We start from the raw sequence: 14,656 nt of genomic DNA on the forward strand, positions 1-14,656 counted from the left end.
TCCAGCCGTGCCTTTTCTCACACCAGATGCTGCTGCACCCACCACCTCAGCTCACCCCGCAGTCCCCAGCACTGTCTGGCAAGCAAGGGCCAGCCTCAGGTTTCTTGCAAGGCTTGTGATTTTCTGCTCTGAGTTGCCATCCAAATGGTAAGTAATAAACACTTTAATAATTTATAACCAGTCGGTAATACCTTAAATAATTTAACAAACAATTTGTCATCTTTCCTTGTGGTAGAAGATGCTGGCTGAAGAGCAGCAGAGAGTGGTTTTGTGTTCACTTCACCCCTCCCCAGGAGCCGGCTTTGCCCCAGTCAGAGCTCAGCCTCTGGATGCAGCCTCTGCAGGGGAGCAACAGGAGCCCCCTCAGCCTTGAGGGGTGTGAGCACAGACCCAGCGGTCAGAGGAACAGGGGAAGCCTTGCTCAGCAGTCTTCTGTAAATGTTGGGTATGCTCAGAGACACATTTCTGGAGCCCTAGTTCTCCTACCCACTGATATTGGTGATGAGAAGCCAAATTCCTGTCTTGTTTGTCCCTGCTTTTCTCCTGCAGAGCAGCACAAACCCTGGAAGTCACAGCTCCTGCTTTGTCACCCGCGCTGCTGAAGGATCGCAGCAGGCCTAAGGCAGGCTGGTTGTGTAAAGGGCCCTTCATTCCCACATGGTTTAACCAGCAAGTCCCAACAAGATGGATGTTATCTTCCAGAAGCATGGAGAAGACCTTGGAGCAATGCTTAGTTTAGAGAACCGCCCCAGAAGGTAAAACCCCAAGAGAAATCAGAGACCAAACACATTTGAACCAAAACCAGTAGTCTCACTTGGTTAGACCACAATCAACACAAACAGCATCGCATGAAGGCAGCCAAGCTCTCCAGGTGCTTATAATCATACAATTGCTCAAGAACGTAACTGAGCAAATCACGTAAGGAGTACAAGCGCTGTCAGCTTAGGCATAAGGAATGTGTAATGAGTCACAGAGAAGCATACTTTTCATTATGTTTTTTAAAAAGTGTGTGCTCTTATTTCCAGGTAGTTCCAATCCTGCTGGCAGAAAGTGTTCCCTGCAACTTATCTGTTCCCCTAAAGGCCCTTTAGCTAAGGCATTTGCCATACTTAAATAAGTATTTTCATTTAAGAGGTGTATCTTCATTTAATAGTGGCTGCTCCCCTACTAAAAGAGTTTAAGATGACCCCCACCTTGCTGCAATCATGGGGCTAGAGCCAAGAGGCAGACAGCCCACCGGAGCACTGAAGGGTGCCTAGAAGAATGGCAACGGGAGTGGGACAGAGCATCCAAGAGCAACACTGCCCAAAAACCACATCAGCATGGCCCATTCCTGCCACCTCAGCATCTGCACTGTGCTTTGAAGGGAAGAGCTTGGGCATTCTGCAGGGCTTGCTTCCAGGAAATGGTCTAGCCCAGAGAAGCAGGGGAAACTCAAGCAGTGTCGCTCTTGCCCTGCAAACACATCTACAGCTAACGGGCATGGCACAGCATTTTTAGAAGCACCAAAGCAGGGCATAGAAGCCTCACCCATCCCCAAACAGGTGTAAGCTTCTATGCACTAATCACTTTGAATTCCCTCTGAGCTTAGAAGTCTCTTCAGTGACGCATGACAAGAAGCTGCTGTTTCTGGACCTCTTCAATGGCAACCCCGGGAGAAGGAACAGCAGAGGGAGAGAAGGCTTTCCTTGCATGGGAGGGTGCTGGTCCACAACCTGCAGGCAGTCCCCTCACAAGGAGATGATTTTGCTGAGACCTGGCTGATCCCAGGGACCCCTGGGCTTCTGAAGACAGCCCCAGCCCACTGGGAAATAGTCAGAGATGGTAGGCAGCTATGCTGAAGTGGTCCTGAGGATTTCTTTGAACCAAAGGACTTGGGCTTTATCCTGTAATGCCTTTTCCACAATAAGTGACATCTAAATTATGTCTCATAGCAGCCAGCATGTGTGTCAGTGCTGGCCTGGTGCTGCTGTTTGGCAATCAAGATAGCTTCTCTGGGAGTTCCTACTCATCTCCTAAATACACGCCCTTGCTCACAGGTCTGCTCACCCACAAACTACAAGGCAATGCTCTTTAACTCCTCGGAAGTACTCTCCTAGCCCTCAGCTCCTGCTGTCTCTCTCCAGCCTTGCTGATGTTTCTTCTTTGATGGATTTTATTGTGCTCAGGAGAATCCCAACATTGCAGGCACTGCTTGATGGCAGGGCTGTCCCAAGGCTCACTTCCATCTGATGGCTGCAATAGTTTTTCACTTCTTTTTGAAGTGGCCCTTCCTCCCTCTTACAGGTTTTTCTCCTCAATAACCTCAGAACCCTTTTTGAAAAGATACAAGCTGACACTGTTGGTTGATGTCAGGAAACCTGTCAGTTACTGTACAGGCAGAAACCAGCCTTCTGGGAGATGCAATACATTATTCATCGTCTTCCGAAGATCATCTAAAGGTCAGGCTATTTTGGCCTCAAGGTGGATAAGATATGCATCCAGCCTTATGGGCTGGCTACAGTTCCTATACCTAAAAGCCTGAGGTATTACACAAGGCACTTGCATCAGAAACCTGAAAAGCAGAGATGGCTTCATAACTTTGCAGATCGCTGCTGCTGGGATCAGATAGCTATTTATGGGGTTTTGGAGACACCCTTGGCTTACCATGTCAGGAGAGAACAAGCTTTGCAAGAGGCAGCACTTTCCTGTTTCACCATTAAGGAACTACGATTTTTACCATTTTTTTTCTCCTAACTTTCGGATCTGTGCAGTCAGAGAGCGGAAGTCTAATGAAACTTCATCTTAAAAGACAAACACATTAGTTCAGTTTGGAGTGGCTACATGCTGGGGGCAACATGGCAAGGTGACTAAGGCCAGCCAAGGCAGGGCAGACTGCCTCAACTCTCAACTCCTGCTACTGGGGATGGGTGTTTCCATTTTCCTGAGATGCCTGGTTTCCCAGGGGTGCTCAGTGCCCTGGGAGTTTTGTTTTGACAGTCATGTAATCAATTATTCCTAGGCCATGCTTTTGGCCAATATTCAAAGTATCTTTGGGAGGTGTTCAACATTACAGGAAGTTTAAAGCATTTTTGCCCTAAAACAATATATAATTACCCAGTTAGGTGGAAGATTCTAGGGTGCTGTATCAAGCTAGATCAAGAAAAGATACAAAATAAATTTTAAAACCATAGGTTTTCTGTATCTGGGGTTTAAAAAGACAATGACTGAAAGGCAATTGGTTCCAGCAGAGCTATTACCAAGTAGAAATACTGTTTGCATGCAGGAAATGCAAAGCATTCCCTCCTACCTCCAGAAATACCATGGTATTTTCTGTCTGCTCTGATGCTGCCTTTGTTTTTACCAGTGAAGACAGCCAGATCAGAAGGTCTTAAACTGGACCAAATCCTCACATCTCAATTTGTGCCTCTCATTCACTCTACAATATACATGCAATTAAAGTGACTAATAAGTTCAAGCAGAAATGAAAACCCATCAGGCTACTAACTGTAGAAATGGTGTAGGATAATGTGTTGTCTTCTTCCACTTGAGGAACACCTGTAAACCAAACACAGTGATTGTTTCAATTGTTTGAAAAAATAGGCTATAGCACCATGGATTGATCATTGGTCAAACTGCAAAAGTTCTGCAATTCTAACTGCAGTCATTGGCACTCACTGTCCTGTGTTGTCCCCCACAAGCAATATCTGGGGCTTTGCTGGGCTGCGTTTCCCAGGCTGTGCAATGCTCGTGACGCTATGAGTGGTGACTTCTGCAGTGGTAGCTGTCACACCACACAGGGAACTTGACTTGCCCCTTTTATGTTACTGGAGGGCTGCTTTGTTTGATCTGCTGATCAGTGCCCAATTTGAGATCTGCTATTAGTGTTGGCTCATGTACTACCCTGTTTGGATTCAGTTGGTGAGACATAAAACACGATATTGTTTCTGCTCTCTGCTTGGGTAAGTGCAAAGCATACCTGGCAGTGCTGGAAAATGCAATACACCTGCACACATGTCACTGCTGGTAAATGGCATTAATATACCCCAAATCCAGACTTAGAAACATTCTAAATAGCTTGGAATCATGCTGGGGACAAGTCTGGTCTCCATTACCAGTAGGTGCAGACAGTAAGAGGGGTCTGCATGTCAGGGCAGACTCACATAAGCAACTACCTGGCGCAGAGTTCAGCTGGTCAGGCAAGAATTCTAATTAACTGCTCTATATTTTACACCACATCTAATTTCCTGGCATGCATATGGGGTAGGTACCAACCCCACCAAGCTGCAGTGTGCCCTGGCACACCACGACACCAGGCAATGGAATTGGACAAGCCTCACTCAGTGCTGCCTTTGCCTCCCTTTTATTGGCAAGGTGCCAGCCCAGTTCCAGGGACTAGGTTTCCACACACTACAGGAGGGTTAAGCCAAGGACCACAGAGGTCAGGCTGCATGCACACAAGTCCATGGGACCAGAGGGGATGCTCCTGAGGGTGCTGTGGGTGATGGACGGTGTCACTGTGAGGCCACATTCACTCTTCTCTGAGAGGTCATAGCACCCAGGAGAGGCTCCTGATGACAGGAGAAAGATATCTGGCTCCAAAAAAAAAAAAAAAAAAGAGCAATAAGAGGAAGCCGGGAAAAGACCAGCTGGTCAGAGTCAACCCAGTGCCTGGGAAAATTATAAAGCAAGTTCTTAGGGACTTTGTGTCCATGTCATGAAGGAGAGTGACAGGGAATAGCCATCATGGGTTCTCCAAGGGCAAGGTGTGCCTGACCAGCTTGCTTGTCCTCATGGTGAAATAAGGGACCTACTCTATGGGGGCGAGGAGGACAGTGGGTATAGTTCTGCTTGGCTTTAGAAAAGCTTTCACAGCATAACATCATCCCATTACAACCTTGTACTCAAACTAAAGCAGTATGGGACGCATGGATGGACTTAGAAAGTGGGTGAAAAACTGGGTCTGTGCTCAGGCTTCAGAGGGAGTGGTCGCAGATTCAGAGTCCATCAGGCAGCCATCTATGAGCTTTGGGATCAACACTGGGGCCAGAACTGGTGTATACCAGTATCACCCACAACCTGCACAATGGGAGATAACTGTGTCAAACCATGAGGACGTCGTGACCCTTAAGGGCAGGACTGCTGCTCAGAGGGACCTGGACAGCTGGAGAAATGGGGCAATGGGGACCTCATGAAGTTCAACAAGGACAAATCGAAAGTCCTGCACCTTGCCTGGGATAGAGCCCTGCAACAGCAGAGACCAACTGCCTGAGCAGGAGCTCTGCAGAAAAGGACATGGGGATCCCAGTGAGCAACACGTTGAATGTGAGTCAGAAGTGTGCTCCTGCAGGGATGAAGGCTAAATCCAGATTGGGTTGGACTGGAAAGTGCAGCAGCAGCAGGTTGAGAAAGCAATCCTTCCCCTGTTTTCAGCAGTAGAGAGACTGTACCTGTGCTATTGTGTCCAGTTTGGAGTTCCCAGTGCAAGAAAGATATGAATATTCTGAAGCAAGTGCAGCAGAGGGTCACCGAGATATTTAGATGACTGGAGCAGGATGTGTGAAGAAAAGCTAAGGGAGCTGGGTTTATTTAGCTTGAGAAGACTGAAACAGACAAGAGGCAGCAGTGATGAGCTGCAGGAAGGATAATCCTACCTGGACATAAGGAAAAATCTTTGTTGTGAGAGGTGGGTGAGACACAGGAGCAGGGGCACAAGAGAGGCTGAGGAATGTCCATCCCTGAAGACTGTCAAAACCACTCTTGTAGAATTTTCTCTGCTACCTTCTCCTACCAATGCAAGAGCCACTCTTGCAGGGATTACAAGAAATAAATGGGTTTACTTGGATTATTCTAAATAACTAGCAGGAGTCAGAGGAACAAAAAGTACCATTTACTGAGTGAAGACCTGAATGCATCTTAGGAACAGACTGTGACTGCCCCAAGGGCAGCGTAAGGGCAGGAAGGTAAGTGCCTGGGGCTGCAGCAACACTTGGCCTCCTCACCTTGGTATGGGACTTCATTAAATGATTGAGAAAGCTGCAAGTGGCCACAGTTTAGTTGGAATTTGGCCTGGAGTGAAGTCAACAAGAAAAAAAAAAAAGGCTCTAACATCAAAGCTTTCCTTTCAGGGTCAATTTACACCCTCAAATTTTCTGTTGTCTGAGTCAATCTAGCAGCCTGCTGCTGAGCAGGGAGGGTTTGCTTATTTCCAAGGTCCCCAGCTCTCTCCTGCTCATGCAGCTTCCTGGTCCCACCACCTCCTCAGCTCGAGAACTCATCAGTCCCTGCTGTCAGCTGCCCAGAGTGTCCAGAGATGAGCAGCAAAGAGCAGGAGCTAGAGGGAAGGAGCAGGACTTACCCCGGTCTGAAGTGTTGAGCTGTTAGATTGGCTCAGCCACCTCCTGTCACCTCCTGCAGAAGGGCTGGTAGGGAGTGAGGGAGAAGGGCTTACCAAGCTGTCCTGCTGCAAAAGAAAATCCTGCCACTGGAAATGCACAAGACCAAATTTCCCTAGCCTAATGCTGGCAAGATCACTTAAGCAGGCTCAGCGTGGAAAAGATTCCCTGGTATATGGTGGCTGCAGATGCAGCAGCACTCTTCACTGCGTGCTCACCCTCTCGTGCCACCAGCAATAGCAAGACGGGCTGTGGCTGCCCTGCCTGGTCTCTGCACAGCAGATGGAGGGGTGCATTTACCATCTGCATCTCCGTCCTCTCAAGTGCCCAAAACCACAACTCCCAGGTGGAAGGTTTTCCTCCATCTACCTAAAGCCAAGAAAGTAGGAACTGCAGCCATTTAATGTTGCCTTGCATAGAGACTGGCAAGGGAAGATTAGTAACTAGCCACTTATTTTTATACAGAAGAAGCTAGCAACATGCATGGGTCAAATCTTCTTTCTGCTTCATGCATCACAACCTAGAAGGCTGCTTTCCTACCACTGCTGCAAATCAATTCTTCCAAAGTCTGCCCCCTTGGTCTCTAACTCTCTTATCTTTGATTATTTGTAGTTCCACTGTACAGTCCATCATGTCTTGAGGCCACGGGACAAAAGCCAGGAGTCCCACAGTGCAACTGCTCACATAATTCCTTGGGTGTCTTCCCTGCTGATACATAGCAGAGATTGGCAACTAATCTATATATAGTACAGCATTGCAGCCGAGACACAATGGCTGCATTCAGCGTGCATACATGATGATGTCAGCAATGGCTGTTTAATTGCATCATGGGAAGTGAGGGGAGAAAAGAATTGGAAGGGAAAGAAAGAAAAAAAGAAAAAAAAAGAAAGGGGGCCCCTGGCCCCTCCACTTTACATAATTTCCTTCACCACCAGATGGGAACGCATGGGAATGCCGGCCCCGCATCTCAGGATCTCCCTCCCCGAAGCCTGGCATGGCCACATCTGTTTCCCTGATTTCCTACGCCTCTGATCTTCTTCACCTGCCCTGCACCCCACCACCTTGGGCGAGCTTCCTGAGGTGCTGCTACCGCCATTTGATTTGGCTTCCTGAGGCTTGCTCCCTCCTTCCTTATTTTTACTTCTCAGGCTTGCAGTAGCATCCAAAGGCCAGTGGCTGTGAAACACCGAGGAAGGGTAGGGTCTGCACAACAGAGACCACACAAGCCCCTTGGCTGCTTTTGTTTAAACAAATGAGCATCTGTACTGCCAGGCAGTGGTTCACAAAGGGGGTTGTCAGGCTCAACGCTACTCCACTGCTCTGTGGCTAGCAAACAGACCATATACAAACTTCTCCTCCCAGCAGCCATCCATCATCCTAAGTGTACATGGGTTTTATTGGAAAGTAGAGGCAACACCCTGCTTCAGAAAAGCAAAAAGAGGAAAAGATCCTCAGAGTGACGGGGTTCCCCTCTCCAAGACCTACAGCATCACCTGTATCTAGAGCTTTAAAATTTCCCTGAATCCCTGCCTTCCCTTCAAAGTTCCCACTCCTGCCAGCAGTACCCGTGGTGTCCTCCATTTTAAGAAAGCTTCCCTTTGTCTTAACCCCCAGCCTATTTATAGCTCCTGTGGCAGAGGTAGGCTGGGGAGGATTTACACCAGCAGGCGCAGGACCCTTCCGCGCACAGCGAGGACGGACACCACAAAAGGGACGTTTCACAGCCTCCAAGAAACAGGCAGCTCCTCAGGGCTCTTTTCCTGGGAGGAGGCTCTCACTCAAAGGGTTTCAGCTGCCTGTTTTCCCAGTGGCACGTGAGAGTGGCTTTGGGCTGTGATGTGAGTGCTAGGCTGCTTGTGTAAGTCCACTTTTATGAAGGACCATAGGGATGCCATCGTGGTGCCGTGTAGGAGAGGAGGCAGCCACCTGCTCCCACTGCCAGGGAGAGCTGCCCAGGCAAGAGCTTGCCCAGGCTCCCTGCACAAAGGAACAGGCTCCCCCATGGAGCAGTGAGGAGGGGAAAGGCCTCTTCACTGGTCACTTCTTACCAGAGACTTTGCTGAGAAGCTGGAATCTAAGACTCCAGCCTCTTGCACAACTTACAAGTGTGTAATAGTCTCATCACACAACCTGAGTCTGGAGGAACTGCACAATGCAAGGTAGCTACAGCTCCCTCCGAGAGCATCTTACAGCTTTCTCTTCAGGAAACACAATTATAACCACAATAAATACTCACATGAACCAAAAACTTTTATTATCACCCTGCATAGCTGCCTGCTTGTTCATTCACTCCTGTAAAGGAACATATTTCCTTAGTGTGTACTGTCCCTGACCAGTGTTGGGTTTACAATATATGAAAACCTAAACATCCCCGGTCCAGATTAGCTCAAAGGCTGTTTCCAGCTAAGGACCATGCAGAAATGGTTCCAATTTTCTTTCTCAGCATTCAGTTTATACCTCTGGAACTGACCTGCCTTGATCAGAGCAGCTGTGGAAGAGAGCAGCACCTGAATGTGGGTCAGGACTAGCTGCATGTACCACAAAACCACCTGAGGGCACATGCCACTTCCCGAGGGTCATGGTTTGCCAATGCTCAGGGAATTACCTTGGATGGCCCTGAAGGAGAAGCAGCCTGTCCAGATCCACCAGGGAATGCATGAAAAGGAGGGAGAGGAGGCAGCACGTGAATGCAGGTAGCCTTAAGATGCAGATGATGTCTTTTTGCCCGCCAAAGGGGTGGAAGGCACTAGTGTCCCTGTGAGCAGCCCACACAAGCACGTCACCCTTCCCACCACCAGGTCAGCCACCGCGGTGCTGCGGCATGTTAGGGGACACCCACACCTCCCCGTTCCAGGGCTGAACTGGGGGCTGGTATTGAATAGCTGAGGGTGCCAGGCTTCCCAGCTCCCACAGCCAGATCTGGAGGGGAACAGCTGCCCGCGCCCTGAGTTTACACAGCTGTGGGGAAGCATTAGCAGCTGACAAGCCACTCTCCCTTAGCGTTAGCATATACTACCTCTGGCAGTTAAAAGCACTCCCCCAGCTGAGTAAAAGGATCTTGTGGATGTGAACAAGAACGAACGTAGGGCGGACTTTTGAGTTACAGACAAGTTAACTGTGCGGAGAGGATAAATGTGAAGCGAGGGATCGGAGCAGCAGCAGTGTCAGGAAGTGGGAGGCTAACAACAAAACATTTCCAATTATTAGCCCATAATGTTGGCACCTGCTTTCTACCTCCAGCTGCTCAGAGTCTGTGTTTCTTGAACCTGTGGAGCACGTTCATATGATGAGGCTATTCTGCCAAGCTTTTCCTGGAGGGAAAAGTGATCTGATGGGACATCTTGCTGAAGGCGAGTTTGAGAGCCTTTAATGCATCAGTTTTGACATGTGTTTTACGAAGTCCAGCACCCAGGCAGTGAAGTAATTTATTGTGAGCCAAACCCTGGATTTAGATCTTTCTTAACTGTAGGCATCAAGTTTGAAAGCTGTGACAGGGTAAGGGTAGAGTCAGGGGGAGAAGAACAGACATTTACATCTTCTGGCCTTGAGCCCATCCTGAAGGGCAGTAGTCTCACTTCCACTATCAGAGATTAAAGCTAACACAGGTACTTAGATTAACAAGAAATCTGATTGAACAGATAGAGAATAGAGAGACATTTGAGAAGTCTGGAAGAGGAAACTAGTTTTACAGATGCAGCCACAAGGAAGAAAAGGTGCTAACATTTCTTGCGATGCTAAGTTCCACTAAATTGTTAGAAATGGATGATTTTCAGCCAGAATTTCTGAAAGGTAGAAGAAATAAATCGGGTTGCCCAGAGAAAGAAAAAAAAAAAAGACAATTCGGTTTCCTCTCAGATGCATACCAAGTAGTAGGAGAGCTAAAGTGAGGCTTAAGCATAAAAGGTGCTCTGGGACAGTCTATCAATATAAGTGAAAAAAACCTTTTCTTTAGCACATAAAAAAAAAAAAAAGAGACATTTTAGCATCAATTGCCTGCAGAGCTCTGTGCTGTAAGGCAAGGCAGTAGGGGTTTACTTCTCTGTGGGACTGGAGAACAGAGGATCAAGTCCTAAACTGGGTCATGTTTCTGGGGTTAAAAAAGTAATGTCAGCTGTTTGAGTGCAGGATTCCTGCCTCCCAAAGCCAGCCCTTGAAGGGAGTAGAGATGTGAAGTTGCACACCAACAAGATCTATAGATTTAACTTGCACATGTGTACAGGGGAGATGATCTCCATTCCCCTCTGGATCCCATCACATCCTAACAAGCACATCTTTAAACTCAAGGTGACCCTGCTGTAGGGGAGATGGATGGGTGGAGGAGGGGGTGTTGAGAACTTGAATTAATATGCTGAGCAAGCCAGTTTCCAATGATTTATACCATGGGGACAACACTTACTGCTTCTTTGCTCCCTAACCCTCCACCCTGCTCAAGATCCAGCATACCATACAGGAAGCTCAGCAACTTATGCAGAAAGTTGAACTTACTACTGTACTTACTAATGGATCCAATGACAGATATACGGTTGAGTGAGAGTCAGTATGCAAGAGCAGGCATGGCAAATTTGGAATCTGAGGCAAATTTAGAAGTTTGTGCTTGCAAGAGGAAAATGAGGAAAGGAGGGGGAAAAAAAAAAAAAAAAAAAAAGCACAAATCAGCACTAAAGTGGTACAGTTGTCCACGGAGTGAAGCCGTGGTGAAAGCCAAAAAAAAGATGGATATTCCTCTGAGTGTAATGAATAAGTTGCTAACAGTGAGCTTAAAAACAACAGCAAAACCTTCCTCTTTCATTTATCTGGAACTATTTGACAAAGATGATACCCTCAAAGACTATGCCAGCACCAAAGTCCTGCAGAAACCTTTCCCTGTGGACAGACTTTTTGGAAGTGCTCCCTTCATACATTGATTTACTAGTTGAATTCTTGAGTGTGGGAGGCAAAGATCCAAGCAGGATGCAATGTTGTGTCTCTTGCCTCTTTGTTAACAAAGAAGAAGGAAGGGGATTCTCGAGTTCACCAGGACAATGAGAGTGTTAAGTTTTTATAATTTCTAGAATGTATTATGCAGAACTTAAAGTGATGAACCACTGCCTTGGCTTTTTATGTTAGTGGACTTCTCTGGAATAGCAATATTGGAGATGGAAATCTTTTTGCAGTCTTTAGGTGCAAAATGGCAACAATGACAACAGAAGTTCAGTCCTATATGTTTATTATCACCTGTGCATGTTCAGGGACTCTCACCAGCTGCTCAGCTACTTTTGTTCACAAGCCCTGCTGAGCTTTGAGCTTGCACACTGCCTTAGCACCCAACGTAGCAGGGCAAGCAGTATCTGGATGCTGGACCATTTCATGCAGGTGGTAGAGGGGAGAGCTCCTTATGTGAATGTTTGCCTCTAAAATTACAGTAAAATATCCCAAAGCCACAATTACTGTACCTGGTCCTATTTAACAAAGCTTTTAACCTCCAGACCCCTGGCTTTTCCAGCTGTATTGCTTTTGGCAGGAACGCCATTCTGTTTGTCCTGTAGTGCTGCTGGCAGAAAGCAGATGCTTTCCTTCAAGCAAACGAAGCTTCCAAGTACGGACAGTGGAAAGTGCATCCCAGCATTGGAAGCAGATGCTAGAGAATGACTCAGGTGCAGTCTTCTGCCCCAATGTCCTCTTTTCCACTTAAATAAAAGGGGGAAAGGAAAACGAATAAATAAATGTATTTTTCAATGCATAGTTTAGCTGCAGTGGCTGGGCAGTTAGTCAAGGACAGACAAATGTTGCCAAACAGAGATTTTCCAACCAGGTGAAAGTTGGCCCATGTATTCAGAGCTATTTTGATGCTCGTGAGGTGTCTCTGAATACCTGGCCAGCCATGCCCAGCCTTTAGCATTTTTAGAATGTTTTTACGGTTAATGTTTTAACTCGGTTCTGATGCGATCTCCACACAGTTATGATTTCAACACAGTTTAAATGAGGGGCTTGCCTTTAGTACAAGCGACAGCGTTTCAAATTCAGACCAGTAACAGCAGATGAATGGAAGACAAAAGAAAGATGAGAGAAACGAGCGTGAAAAACACTGTAGAGAAGGGAATAAACGCGAGAAACCTCAGCAGAGCGACACAAAGGAGAATGAGCAGAATGCAGAGAAATGCCTCAGACGCTCACGTAAGCAGTAAGATTTCATTTATTTGGCACAGAGGGACAATAGCCCCACTAACCAGGATAGCTATTGTTCTTTTGTTTTTAAGAAACAAAAAGGGTAAATGCGAAGCACTAGCTTCCCAGGGAAAAATCATAAAAATAAGTTCTCATCCTGCTGTCTACCGAGGAACGAGAAACCTCTTGTGCTTCACCTATCACCCTCACGCTGTTATTCACCCACGTTTGTCAGCTCAGAAAACAAATTAAATATATCGAGAGCTTGCTCTGCCTGAGGAGAGCTAAGGGTTTTTTTTAATAGCAGAACAAGTTAATTGGATCGAAAACCATCAAGTCAATGCACTAAGCAGAAAAATGCACGGTGCTGTCTGTCTGCTGTGTAGTTGAGGACACGAGCGCTCCAGCAGCTAATGTCTTGGAACTGAGTAGAATACTGGTGTGTTCCTTTGAGCTTTAGTTCAACATTATTCAGGACGAAGATGGAAAGCCATCGATAATCAGAAGCATCAGAAGCATCAAAACGTTGCATTCCTTCGGCAGTGGTGGAGGGAGAAGGAAAGGAAGACCTCGATTTAGAAAGACAGAGGTGCTCAAAAATGAGGACGGCAGCTGGGGAATAAGGACCCACTGTTCAGGGACAGTGAATTGCTTATAGGCTTTTACAAGCTCAGGGAGGGTGTAAGCTGTAAACGAGGTTTGGGAGCTTTGGCACAAATACAGTGGCTCCTGTCAGGGGAAAGGACCTTCCACAGCATATAGGTACCCTCGTGAACCCGTTGGAGCCATCTGAAGCACAGACACACAGAATGTCCCTCTTCTGCCAGTTAGCTGGAAAGCACACAGCTGTCACTGAGGAAGGCTGGAGTGTCAGATATGCCTAGAGACATGCATCTGGGAATTTCTGCTCAATTAAAATATTTCTGAACGCAAAAGATGACAGTTTCTACCAAGGGAACTAGTGGGAAGCATTATCTGGGAAACCCAAACAGATCAACCGTGCGTTTGTTGTTCGGGGAATTACTGTTCCTCACAACTAACTGGCTTCATCAGGAAAGGAACAAGCTCTACAGCATCATAACCCTCTGCAGCAACCACAAGACAAACAAACAGGGCTGAGGCAAGGCTCAACGATTTTTTTAACCTCTGCTAGCCAAAGCTGTGGTGGGTTTCACCTGCATGCTCCAATGTGAACATATGGATATGTAATATAAAGAATACAGCCCCCGAGCCAAATCCTTTAGTGATACATAAGGCAAATTCCCAGCTGAATATACTACTGAGGGGCATAATAAATATTCATGCTTGTTTACAACTTCATGTTAGTTACCCCATGGACCTCATCAGTGATTCCCATTGCTTGGTCTCACGTCAGGATGACAGTGCTCCTGAGTTTCTCAGTTCTCTGAAGGGCTTTTGGCAAGAGATCCTCACAGGATCCTCATTGCTGTGTTTGGTTCACGTCAGCAAAAGGCAAAAGACATTTTTTAAGCAGACAATTTACGTTAGTGTTATTTGTGTGCTAAGGCCCAAAACATGATCTTTATTTGTACATCTAAGGCCTAAACAGCAGAGCAACAGCATTCAAAATATTTTAATAGCCAGTTTCCTTCTCTGTGCTGGGGTTTCTTTAATTTCTTATCGTTATTTAACACTATTTGTTTTGAGTTTATTTTGCTTATTGACAGATATTTTCACTCATAAATTTGTACCTTTTTCTGCTTTTATGAATTTTCCCTTTTTTTTTTTGGCTTTGCAATCTTCGAGTCAGTTTCACTTTTACAATTTATTTTTTTTTTCAGCATTTCCAGTTTCCCTGTTAAGGGCAAAATGCCATGTTGTCCTCCCTGGCTAGTACAAGCCCCATTAAAACAAGAAGGTGGCCGCTCAGCCGCGCCGCAGCTACAACTCTCCTTTCAGCAGTTGCTGGATGCGGGGCGATTCGTTAAAACAAAACGATTGTCGCGTTTGCGTTGAAGTTCGGTCTCGCAGCAGCGGGAATGGCATCGCCGCCCATTTTTGCCAACTTCACCGCGTCAGTTTAAAAGGAGAGGAAACGCCTGCCCTGGGCTGGCAGCAAACCCCAGGCTCGCAGCAAACCCCGGGCACGGCATCGCCGCGGAGGGGAGACGGAGATT

The sequence above is a fragment of the Chaetura pelagica genome, unplaced genomic scaffold, assembly GCF_000747805.2.
Source record: "Chaetura pelagica isolate M959 unplaced genomic scaffold, ChaPel_1.0 scaffold10, whole genome shotgun sequence".
Taxonomy (NCBI): Eukaryota; Metazoa; Chordata; class Aves; order Apodiformes; family Apodidae; genus Chaetura; species Chaetura pelagica.